Source organism: Silene latifolia, chromosome 11 (assembly GCF_048544455.1).
Source record: "Silene latifolia isolate original U9 population chromosome 11, ASM4854445v1, whole genome shotgun sequence".
NCBI classification, from domain to species: domain Eukaryota; kingdom Viridiplantae; phylum Streptophyta; class Magnoliopsida; order Caryophyllales; family Caryophyllaceae; genus Silene; species Silene latifolia.
In genome coordinates, this window is record NC_133536.1 from 169326197 (window position 1) to 169338395 (window position 12199).

Genomic DNA, 12199 nt, shown 5'->3' on the forward strand with positions numbered 1-12199 from the left:
TTTGATAACCCGGTGGAGGATTATACTTTTGTTTTTGAGGGACATAGGCATTTTGTTGTGGTAGGGGTTGTGGTTGAGGATTAAGCACATTGTTGCTTCTATAAGACATATTCGGGTGAAATCTTGTATTTGGGTTATATGTGTTTGAGAATGTACCTCGGTAGATAAGCATTTTGTCTTAAAGCTTGGAAAGCATTTACCTCTTCAATGGGAGCTTGGCAATGAGTGGTGTAGTGACCCGCACCTCCGCAACCATCACAAACGATGATTTGACTTGTTGAAGACACAACAATGAGTTGTTGAACGGAATCTATAGCATCTCTTTCCGCCAATTGTTGTTGGAGCAAGGCAATTTGAGCTAGCAAAACGGAGTTGTTGGAGGATTCTTCTTTACCTTTGGGTGGCACAATTCAGGAATTGACATATTGAGCATCATGGACCGCCATAGATTCGATCGTGGCATGAGCAAGGTTGGTGTCATTTTGATCAAACCGCCCATTGTTGGCGGAATCAAGAATCCTTCGGGACTCGGCACAACATCCATTGTAGAGTGTTATAGCTAGAAACCAATCATCTAGCCCATGATGTGGGCATTTTCTTTGTAGCTCCTTGTACCTCTCCCAAGATTCATATAAGCTCTCAAGAGCTTATTGACGGAATCCGGTGATTTGGCTCCTCAAATTTTGAGTTTTCTCCGGTGGAAAAAACTTTTGATAAAAAGCAAGAGCCAAAGTCTCCCAATTGGTGATTCCCATGGCGGTGCGGTCAAGGCTATTAATCCAAAGCTTGGCCTTGTCTTTCAAAGAGAAAGGGAAAAGTATTTCCTTTATTTGGGCTTGAGTGATGCCCGTTTGTCGGATCATGGAGCAATAATCACAGAAATTTTGCACATGCAAATTGGGATCCTCCAAAGGACTTCCCCAAAATTGTTTTCTCTCCAAAAGGCTAATGAAAGCCGGTTTGATCTTGAATTCTGGCGCGGTAATTTGAGTAATTGTGATACCGGCCGGAAGCATGGCCGCGGTGGGCTTTGAGTGATCGAAACGTTTCACCATCTTTTTGGTAGTAGATGGTGGTGGTGGTGGAGATGATGAACTAGAAACCTCCTCCTCTTTAAGAACTTCTAGATCGTCTAAGTAAGACTTTCTAGCACTTTCAACTTGGACGGGAGAAGCGGCTTCTTTCACTTCCTTCCAAAAACGTCGTCTTCTCCTAAAGGTTTTATCGGGATCGGAATTTGGTGAAAGCAATTCTCCACGACGAGAGGACCTGGGCATAATACAACAATTTCTAGGAAAATGATAAGTAACGGTCTTAAGGAACAAGTGTTCCTCAAGAAAAAAGAAAACAAGATAAAAATCAACAATTCAAAACGCAATAAAATCGTTTTCCCGGCAACGGCGCCAAAATTTGATAGACTTATTGTGTACCTATGCAAAGATAATTACCCTAAACAACAAATGAATGTAGCAATAGGGGTCGAACACAAGAAAACGGGAATTACGTTGTGAAATGCTATGAGAAGATTTCTATCAAGATCGATTTCGTTTTGGGTTTGTTTGGTTGTTTGATAATTAACAAAAAATTTAATGTAAATTATATAATAAAAAGGAGTCTAAGGGGGTCGGGTCACACATGCAAAGGTAAGTATATAATTATGTTAAACTCGGTATTAATAACATTGTCAATTGCTTAGGCTTAGAGACACCCACCTTACGGCATTAGTGTCAACCATAGACCGGGTCCTTCTCTCGTCCATGACTAGGTCGTCCTACTATACATGCTTAGTCTAATTCAATTCCGTGTCTCTCGACTTTAGAACGACTGAACAAACTTAATCAATTGAATAAGGCCTTAAACAAAGATTAAACATTATAGCACAAGCATGTGATATAAGCAATTTGAACAATATTATTATCAACCTATTTTAATCATGTTGTATACTTGATTTTGCATGGCTCCCCTAGCCCTTAGACTAGGAAATTTAGCTACTCATATTGGAATGTAAATTGCAAACTATATTGTAAGAAATGTTAAACATGGTTGTATGATTTATATAAACTAGATGATATAACATGTAAAAAGAAAAATGCTAATGTAATCTAAATTGAGTACTTTAATTATAATCTATGTGTAAACTAAAATAGAAATGTAAAATTGCAAGCTAGAAATAAGAATACCTTAATAGAAGATAACTTGTATAGAAGAAAAAATTGTAACCAAATGCTTGAATAAGGAATACTTGAACAATAACTTGTAGAACAAAATGTTGAAAGATTGAACTAAGGAAAGCTTAACAATTTGTAAACTAACATGAAAACTATTGAGAGAATTATAATGCTTAAGGCTATGTGAGGATTTGAGACGTAAAATATGAGATGCCTATAGCTATGAAATGCTCCTCCTATTTATAGGAGAGGGAAAAGAAACGTAAGCATTAAACGGAATGTTACATATATATACACCACTCCCATATTTTTAAATTGAACTTTCACACAATTAGATTAGGGGGCTCTCTCAAATTGGAATAATTAAACTCTCTCATATTAATTTCTACTCTCTTATTATTGTAACAAGAACCCTAGAATATTTTTCTCTTTAATTTTCCTTCAATAAAGTTGTAATCTTTCTTCATTATTAATTTAATTACTCTTTAGTTTATGCAAGATTGACAATTCTCATTAGTTTACATTTGTTATTGAGTTGTAATTTGAAGACAAGAAAATATTCATCTTAGCTTCCTTATTTCAACCAAAGTTTCCACTTTTAATTAATGTTGGTATAATCCTTCTCTTAATTTCTCTTCCTCTCAATTGTTTACATGTTTATTGTAGTTTAATTACTTGTCTTATCATTATGTTTATTCTTCTTATTTTCATATTAAAGTTCCCATCTTTTGTTATCATTTCCATTAGTATGTTTGAGTAGTGTATTGCTATGGTGGAAGGGAATCTTGTGTTGTTAATAAGGGTAGATTATTGGCTTGAACAAGCATGTACTACATGGGTAATTTCTCTTCCAACTGTCATGCATACAAAGTGTTTGTGAAAATGTCTCAATGAAAATTTGGGTCAATTTCACTATTTTATAACTTGTTGGGTGAGAGCTTGACTTGTAACTAGATAATTCATGACGATTAGTGGGTCTTGGGTAATTAGAGCGAGAGTTCGATTACTCTTAATCTCGGGTTAGTCTCACATCGAGAGGTTGGGACATACCTTTGAATCTACCTTGATTACTTATTAATTTGTGTCTTTACTCAACCCTTTATCTACATGAGTGAACCCGACCACCCTTACTTCCTTAATTAGCATCTTAATCAATTTGTCATTGCTTGCTTTAGTTGTAGTCTCATTATTTAGTTTATCAATCATTCAATATTTGCCAGAACTAAACTAGGAAGTAGACAATTAATCTAAGAGCCAAGCACCGTCTCTGTGGATCGACCTTCTTACCCTACTACCTTCATTAGTTTGGTATTGAGATTATAAATATTGTTTGCATATCGGGGAGTACGACAAACTCGGTATCAAAAATTCAGCTTAAAAATTAAAAAATAAATATCTTATTGCTAAACTACTAAATTTGAATAGAAAAGGAGATGATATAACTATATATAATTATATAATTGTGAAACCACCAAAATCAAAAGTATAATTCAAATAAATTTCACTATTGTGGAGGTAATAATACAAACTCTTATAAGAGCTATCTAAGATAATATTTAAGAGACTCAAAAGATTTTGGGTTGATATTTAAGCTCCAAGGATGACTCATATTTATAATCATAGGATTACCCCACATTATGTTAATCTTTTGATGTGGACAATTCTACTATTTATAACAATAGGTGTCAGCACACCTTATGTTATCTTTCGATGTGGGACAATTCTACTATTTATAATATGATGACCCCACCTTTTCTACTATTTATACGTAGTATGTTCACCATACCTACATTATTTTTCAATGTGTGACATATAACATACTAAGAAGTACATCATCTTTTTCGCACTTAGTTCGACACCCAACTCGATTTAATAACGATTTGGTCATTGGAGTTAGGCCTCCTACTCCCCCTTAATTGATGTATGAACTTTGTTTGTAAGTCTTTTAATTTAAGTACCTATTTAAACAAAAAAAAAAAGATTGAAGACGGATAATTCCGTCTCAAATAAAAATTCGTGATAATAAACTACAAATAAATTTGGTATTAAGATTGCATAAGCCGTTATGGCCTATGGGTCTTTTAGGAAAATGTTTTTGAAGCATTTTATTATGAGTGTGTTGGAAGTTCCTAGAGCTAAGATGGTAGCTGAACCATGAGCTCTTTGCTATACTTGGATTTCTTCAACTGTTGTCCGCTTAATTATTTGACTAATATTCAGTGAGTTGGTCCCATTGTAATGAAATCATACCTTACTCATTTTTATATTCTCATTTTCATTAAATTGAATAATTAAAATATTATAACCCATTTTAATAAAGGAAATATTATTATAATAATTAAAACATTCTCCACATTATTTTTTATATTATTGTGAAGATAGTGATACAAACTCTTAAGAACTCTCTAAGACAATACTTGAGAGACTCAAAAGATTTTTGGTTGATAAAAAAATTTCAAGGATGCCTTCTATTTATAATCATAGGATCACCCCACCTTATGCTAATCTTTCGATGTGTGATAATTTTATTATTTATATATGTTCAATGTGTAACGTACAAAATACTAAGAATTATATCATCTTTAATATTTGCAAATAATATGAGACTATACTCTAATGATAACATTTTTTTTACCACGAATCTAATTATACTATTTTCATAATTTTTTTAACGATACTTTTTTTCTTCAAATGAAATCTAAAAAGTTTTTATATAAAAATTAGAAAAATCACTTGAATGTAATTTAGGAAATATATATTATAATAATTAAAATCTTTTTACTTTATTTTTTATATCAAAAAATATTATTTATGATATTTTCCTAAATTGATTTTTGATGATGTGTACAACTTAGAATCGCTCGAAAAAAGCCTCTTTTATAAATATACTAGATTTAATGCCCGTGCGATGCACGGGCCTATATGTAATGTTCTGTCGCGTATAATTTAAAGTTATCCTATGAGTTTTAGCTTGGTCTTAGTTTAATATCAAATTTTAAAAAGTATTCGTAGCTAGGTTGTTGACATTGACGAAGCAAATCGAACTCGTGCCATAATATTGCAACAAAGCACATAATTGAGTCATTGAGTGTAATAATAGTGTTAATTGTCTCCATTGCTTACCGTTAAGCTTTTATGTATGTAAATAGAATCACATATTTTAGTGTGGTGTGGATGATCTCGATCCATTTCCAAATTTATATCTACTATGGAATAGTTTTTATTCATTTACTCCAACTTTGCATATCACTTGTGCATATCTTTGTACGCCTTTGTGAGGCCTTGTCAAGTGAATATTAGTTTGAACTTCTAAGTGGGAATGCCTATGTGTATTGATCAATATTTTCAAACTCCGAAATAAAACTAAAGTTTTGATTTGTAATTTAAAGTTTTATATTTGAACTTCACATATTATCTCAGGGTGAGATCTCGTGTTATAAATAGTGTATTTTTATCCTAATTGATATTTATTACTCCCTCCCATTTATTGGAATCGTACTATCTGAAGAATACTTTTATATACTATTCACAAAGAATAATATTGCCCATAATTGATTCATCACTATAGTGATCTAAATTCTTAACAATGGATGGACAAATAACGTACTGACTGTTTAACTTACGGAAAATTATTATTTTAGATGAACGTATAGTGTTAGAGATATACTTATCCGCAAACAATTGGTGTTTTCAAATATCTCTAAATCTCAAATTAACTTCTCAGCAATAATAACAATGATAATTATATTCATGTCATGGAAATAGGGTTGGTGTTACGATTTATCATATCATAAATGACAGTTGATTCACTTTTCTAATTAAAGTAGAAATATTAGATACATACACATTGATATAGATTGCGTAGTATTTTTGAATCACTTTTCTAATCATTTTATAATTGGGTGATCTTCAATAATAGTAATGAGAATAATAACATAGAGTAGTATTTTTATCCACTCAAAGAATTAGTCTGTGTCTTACCTGATTTAGTGATTGCTTTTCCCAACTAACTTAACTAAGGTAATGAGAAGGTTCCAATACCCTAATTGAGACAGACCGGTTGATAATTCTGTGTGTGTGCATGTAAACTAACAATACTCCATATATTATTATGTAGTGTAATTTTTACACTTCATGCTTAAAATAACTTCTACCTTATACATGTGTAACCCTTAAGAGGAGCACATTGCTTTTATTAGTTGGCAGTCCTTATTAGTTATCCAGTAAATTTTTTTGTTTTTCATCTCTTATATGAGATAATAGTAAAAATAGTCTTGGAATAGTATATTGGCTATTGGCTAGCAACCTTGGATGGAGGAACATATACACAAAACTTTGAGTCTTAGAGTTTGGTTGCACTTATGTGATAGTAGACTTCTACTTTTATATCTCTTCCTTCAAGGCATTAATAATATTACTCATTATTAGCAAACTTTTTATATTATTTTTACTCTAATTATATTAGAATGCATACCAAGCTAGCATAGTAAAGAAACTCACTACCCCTCACTTGCTCTAAGTCTATTATTTCGCAAGAACTATTACGATCCTAGAAAGAGTTATATCCACATCCCTAATGAAAATGAAGATCGTTTTATTCGAATTCGGCGTGGATACTACGGTGGGCATACCAACAAACACTGGAATTCACTAGTAGAAAAACCCCATATGGTGGCGGTTATAAATGACCTTTTGTGGCGGTTTTTAGAGATTTAGGGTCCGTCGTTTATCGCGGCGTCGTATAAACTTTATGGTGGTTATAGGCGGTTGTTGAACCACCGCAATAACTCTTCTATAGTGGCGGTTGTTATACAAAACCTCCATTATAAACTTATATAATACGACGGTTGTTAAACAAAAACCCCCACTGTAACTAATGGCAGTAATTTTTGAAAACCGCCAACATAGATATTTCAATAATAACTTTCCACCACTACATATTCTCTATAACATCGATTGTTGTTAAAGAACCGCCACTAAAAGTAATTATGACGTCGGTTGTTAGTAACAAACCGCCACTAAAGGTGAACAAACAGTGGCGTTTCATACTTAAGAACCGCCACCATAGACAAATATTTTTTTTAAAAATAATTATTTGCTACCAAAATTTCGGCAGCAATGTCGATATTGATTTGATAAGCCAAATAGAGAAATAAATAAACAATACATACAAAAGAAAGTCAACCAACGAACTTTCATATCATCCGACAAAACAACAGTGTCGATGTTAAAAATTATACATCCAATTTTATAAATATCAAATATACGTCTAGTGAATAAACTAATCAAACATTTCATATTCTCAAAACATTTAATAGCCCATACGTCATCAATATCTTTCATCTGGACAATTAACATAGTTGAATCTTAACATATTTGAATCTGCAATAACAGATTTAGCAAACCAGTAGTTAGAAAACAATCCAAACATTATTAAAATCAACATAAGACACTATAGAACACTCCCGAGTAAGATTGAAAGCTTTTGTATGAGTGAGACAAAACCAGATGAATAAGCTAATCAGTAATGACTTCTTACTTGCGCTGGTTTTGTCTCACTTAGCGATGTGCTACCTGTATTATCAGGTTTTGGTTGTTGCCAATCCTGCCAACACCAATGCGTTAATCCTAAGGAGTTTGTGCCATCAATCCTAGAAAAGAACGTCACTTGCCTGACAAGGTTGGACCACAACCGAGCTTTTAGTCAAAATTGTTGTGCTACAAGCCTACAAAATTACAAATATATAAGGTTCTCACAACAAGGGATCTTAAATTCGTGGGGTATTATTTGTAGGATTCAATTGTCCGATAGTCTAAATATTAGCAAGTACTCCGTATTCTGTATATTGTTGAACAAACAACTGGTGTTTATTTGCATGATACTTTCAGAAAAACTTATAAAGCAGGTCGTGTTGATTCGTATTCATTTGTAGCCAAAAATCGACAGTAGAAGTTTTGGTGAAATCATCTTCTTTTAAATTCAATCATTAATCTCGTATTGTAAGATAGAAGGTTTGATCTTAATGTTAGCAATCTATTCATGCTTTTGTTCATATAACAGTTCATGGTAATAGTTGGTTTGTTCATGTAACAGTTGACAATTAAGGTAACTTGCCTACTGTTTTATTTTCTACTGTAAACCTGTAACAACTTGAAAATGTGAATAAGGAGTAAATACCGTGTACTGGCCAAGAGGAGCTCTAAGAGCCAGCTGATTTATCAAAAGTGAGTCATTTATCACCCGCCTTCTCAATGAGAGCACGAGCCGTCTCGGTGAACCTCAAAGCTGATGATAATGCATGGTAAGTGAGACAGATTCCAAAATAATTTTATTGTACTGGGACACTCAATTATCGTTATCCATCCATGAATAAACCTAGTATGATTTGCATAAAAATGAAAAACATGAGAATATGTCGATGGAATGATGGAAATATAAAGATAAAAGAAGTGAAATATTAAATGCAGTGGTTTGTTCATGGACATCTTGACATGAAAAAACATAGCTAGCTATTAGCATCCGATATTCTATCTATTATCCATACTTGACCCTTACCCATATGATCACCATATCTAAGGCAGGTGGCTCTTACCAGGCGGACCATCAAATAGAGTCTGAAAGAATGAACAAAATTGACATTGAGAGCCTTTTCGCAGCAAAAAAAAAACGAACTGAAGTCAGACATGTAAAATACTCAGTTTATACTAAGCCAGTGGCTTTTTAGGAGAAACAAGCTTCCCCCGAGCCATTACACATTAAACAGAACCAGAGATAAAATTATGCATTCAATAGGATAAAACATGCATCTATTGACATTAATTTTGTGAAATTAAATTGCTCATAATGGCTATCAACCTTCAAGTAAGGTATGTAGAGCAGCTTGTCCTATTATGACATAGTGCCAGAAAATTACAGCTTTGTTTGTACTAATTCCGACCCCATGTCCATGAATTTTGTAGTTTTCATGTCAATCAATGCCTCCATGGGTGAGTTGATTAAACAACTTCCACAACAAATGAAAAAAAAAAGACTGGCAGAGAGCGAAGTGAGCACATACAGCAGCAGAGACAAGGCTCGTGTTCAATTGGCCGTTAATCTTCTTCTCCGTTTTGTAATTTCCATGTCAATCAAAAATCTTGACAAATCTGCAAGTCAATACAATGTCTTAATCAAAATAATGAATGTACTAAAAGAAATTTGTCATAGTTTAGCTTCATCTGGGATTGCAAACAAATAAAAGCGATATAGAAACATAATGAAAAAAAAAACGATAACTAAGGTGCATATAACTGATCTGAAGCCTATTATATAGGCAAAAGAGATCTGCTTGTAACATGTAAGTACCAGTAAGCCTATGAAACCCACAAGGATTGGAATGTTAATAGGAGTGTTATACAGATAGGAAGCTCATATAGATGATATTGTTTTTTCGTATTTTTATAGTTATAGTTATTTAACATTATTTATTAGTCGGAGGAGTTTTGGCAGAGTTGGAGACTCTATAAACGCTCGAAAAAAGCCTTTTTTATTAATATAGATAGATATAGATACTAAAATAAATTCATAAAACCACGAAACATCAAGTATATTTGTGACTCATTCTTATTAATCTTATACTACTTTTTTTTTGCAAAAAGTTATCATTTCATTTCATATATGAAAAGAAATTACAATTGCAAAGTAAATCCACTAGGAAATTACATCAAACACAAAAAAATTAGTTAATTATTAAGAGAATCTACAATAGAGCAATAAAAATAGACTGTTGCCCTCATCAGTACTCTGATTGATACCATGAACTTGATCTTGGTAACAATGGTAATAACATCTGTTTTCCTGGATGTAAAGATTCTCCCATTTCGTTCTTGCCAAATATGATTAACGACAACTGCAATTGAGGTGTAGAACTATGTTTTCCTCCAAGCATTCCTCTTCTCTACCTTGGGACCAATAGACAGCAATTGGGACAAATTAGCTTGAGTCCTAGTAAGTTGCATCCAGTCTAAAATTGACTGTAGAATGGTTTCAGAAAAACGGCATGAGAAGAATAAGTGGGTATTGTAACACCGCCATTTATTCAGGAGTCTCTAGCTAGACTTTCCAAGTAAATAAAAGCGTTACCATCTCAGATATCTGAGGTAGTAAGTATAAAAGATAAACAGATACAAAGATAATTTTAACAAATAAGTTTAAGTAAATAATAATGCGACAATGGTTTTATTATAATTCCCAAATTAAATAAACTTGAATAATAGCTTTAATACATAACAGCGGAACTAAAAACTAGTGATTAGACAATATGTAAATGTGGCAATCTAGACTTCAAAGACAGTGTGATCTCGCGCCAATCCCATGAAATTATCAATATTAATGCGACAGCGAGCGGGAGTAGTGAAAGTAATTTTAAGATATGTCATAGAAAATTATATTAATGATAAATTTATGAGTTATGCAACGTTAAAGTAGTTCTATTTATTAAAAAATAAATTTTAATTCTAATTAGAGTAACAATAATTACGGCGGGAGTAGTGAAAGTAACAGTCGTAATAACGAATGAAATAAAAGTAACAATACTAACAACAAAAGAAAGTATATATGAATAATTAGCTAACCAATCAATTTAAGTAAAATTTTAGTGGCGGGAGTAGTGAATTTGTCTCATAGTTTATTTCATCGTAATTCAAAAGTTATGTCATAAAAAAATATATTAATGATAAATTTATGAGTTATGCAACTTTAAAGTAGTCTTAATTATTTAATTGAAAATAAATTTTAATGCTAAATAGAGGTAGCCCGGGCGGGGTCGAGCACCAAAACTAGTAAATAAATAAACAATGAATCCCAACTTCATACTTTGTGGAACCCTGGTAGTAAGTCCTATGGAGTACTATTATAGGAGTACTGAATGCTGACTATGAAGAACAACAAAAAAAAGAGGAAATGGTAGATGTCTCACCACCAGACTCAAGCAACATAAATATTATTTACTACACGCTTATATATATATATATATATATATATATATATATATATATATATATATATATATATATATATATATATATATATATATATATATATAGAGAGAGAGAGAGAGAGAGAGAGAGAGAGAGAGAGTCGGGATCCGGTGAGAACCCCTAAATATTTGAGGATTGAGTAACGGATACAATATCGCGCATTAAACTAAACAATATCACTTAAAAAAAAGGTAACAAAACAGACACGCACGCCTTTTGAAATTCATAACCGCAAAACGTTTTTTCAACTTCTCACTTTCTCTCTCTAAAAACTCAAAAAACCACTAAAATTCCCGATTATTAACGCGAATCAACAACAATTTACGGGAAAATACTAATCATTGTTCAATTCAATTGCATTTTCACTGAAAATCAGGTACAATTTATGTCTTAATTCTCTCGAGGACTTCAATTTTAGTGAAATCATTGTTAAAATCGAGTATTTGTTAGTTTAAGTATCAAAATTATTGATAAACTTCGTTAATTTCCAATAATTTTCATATAATTGTACAACTTCGTAGTTGTTAATTGAATGTTTTTCTCATTATTACGATTGAAATTGCATATTTTCCTCTTTAAATCGCTAAATTAGCGTTGAATATTGTGCGATCATTGCGAAAAATTAGGGTTCGACATTCTTCAAATGCAAAATAAGTATTTCGATCTTTTTTTATCAATTAAGAATAGGTTTTGACATATTCAATGAAGAAATTTATGTTTAAACACTGTTCCATTGTTTATTTGTGATATTCAAAGTTCGACATTGTTTAATTGTGAAAAATTAGGCTTAAAACTGGTTAAAAAACTGTTTAACATAATAAACCGTTTAATTATTCGTTTGAACACTGTTCGATTGTGAAATTGAAAGTTCAAAATTGTGAATTTGTCAAAAAAACGGTTGCAAATTGTTTGAATCGCGAAAATTAGGGTTAAACGTTTGGTTAAATGTGAACGAGTACAATTTCATAACACCAATTGAATTTGTTTGACAATGAGGTCCATGAATTGAGAGT

At 32.2% G+C, this 12199-nt stretch overlaps 1 non-coding gene across 1 annotated transcript; it reads left to right on the plus strand.

Annotated features, from left to right (window-relative positions):
* The first annotated feature begins 576 nt into the window (after positions 1-576).
* LOC141615602 (small nucleolar RNA R71) lies at positions 577-683 on the plus strand. Its single transcript, XR_012530016.1, has one exon. It is a non-coding gene; the product is annotated as a small nucleolar RNA R71 (small nucleolar RNA).
* The last annotated feature ends 11516 nt before the right edge of the window (positions 684-12199 follow it).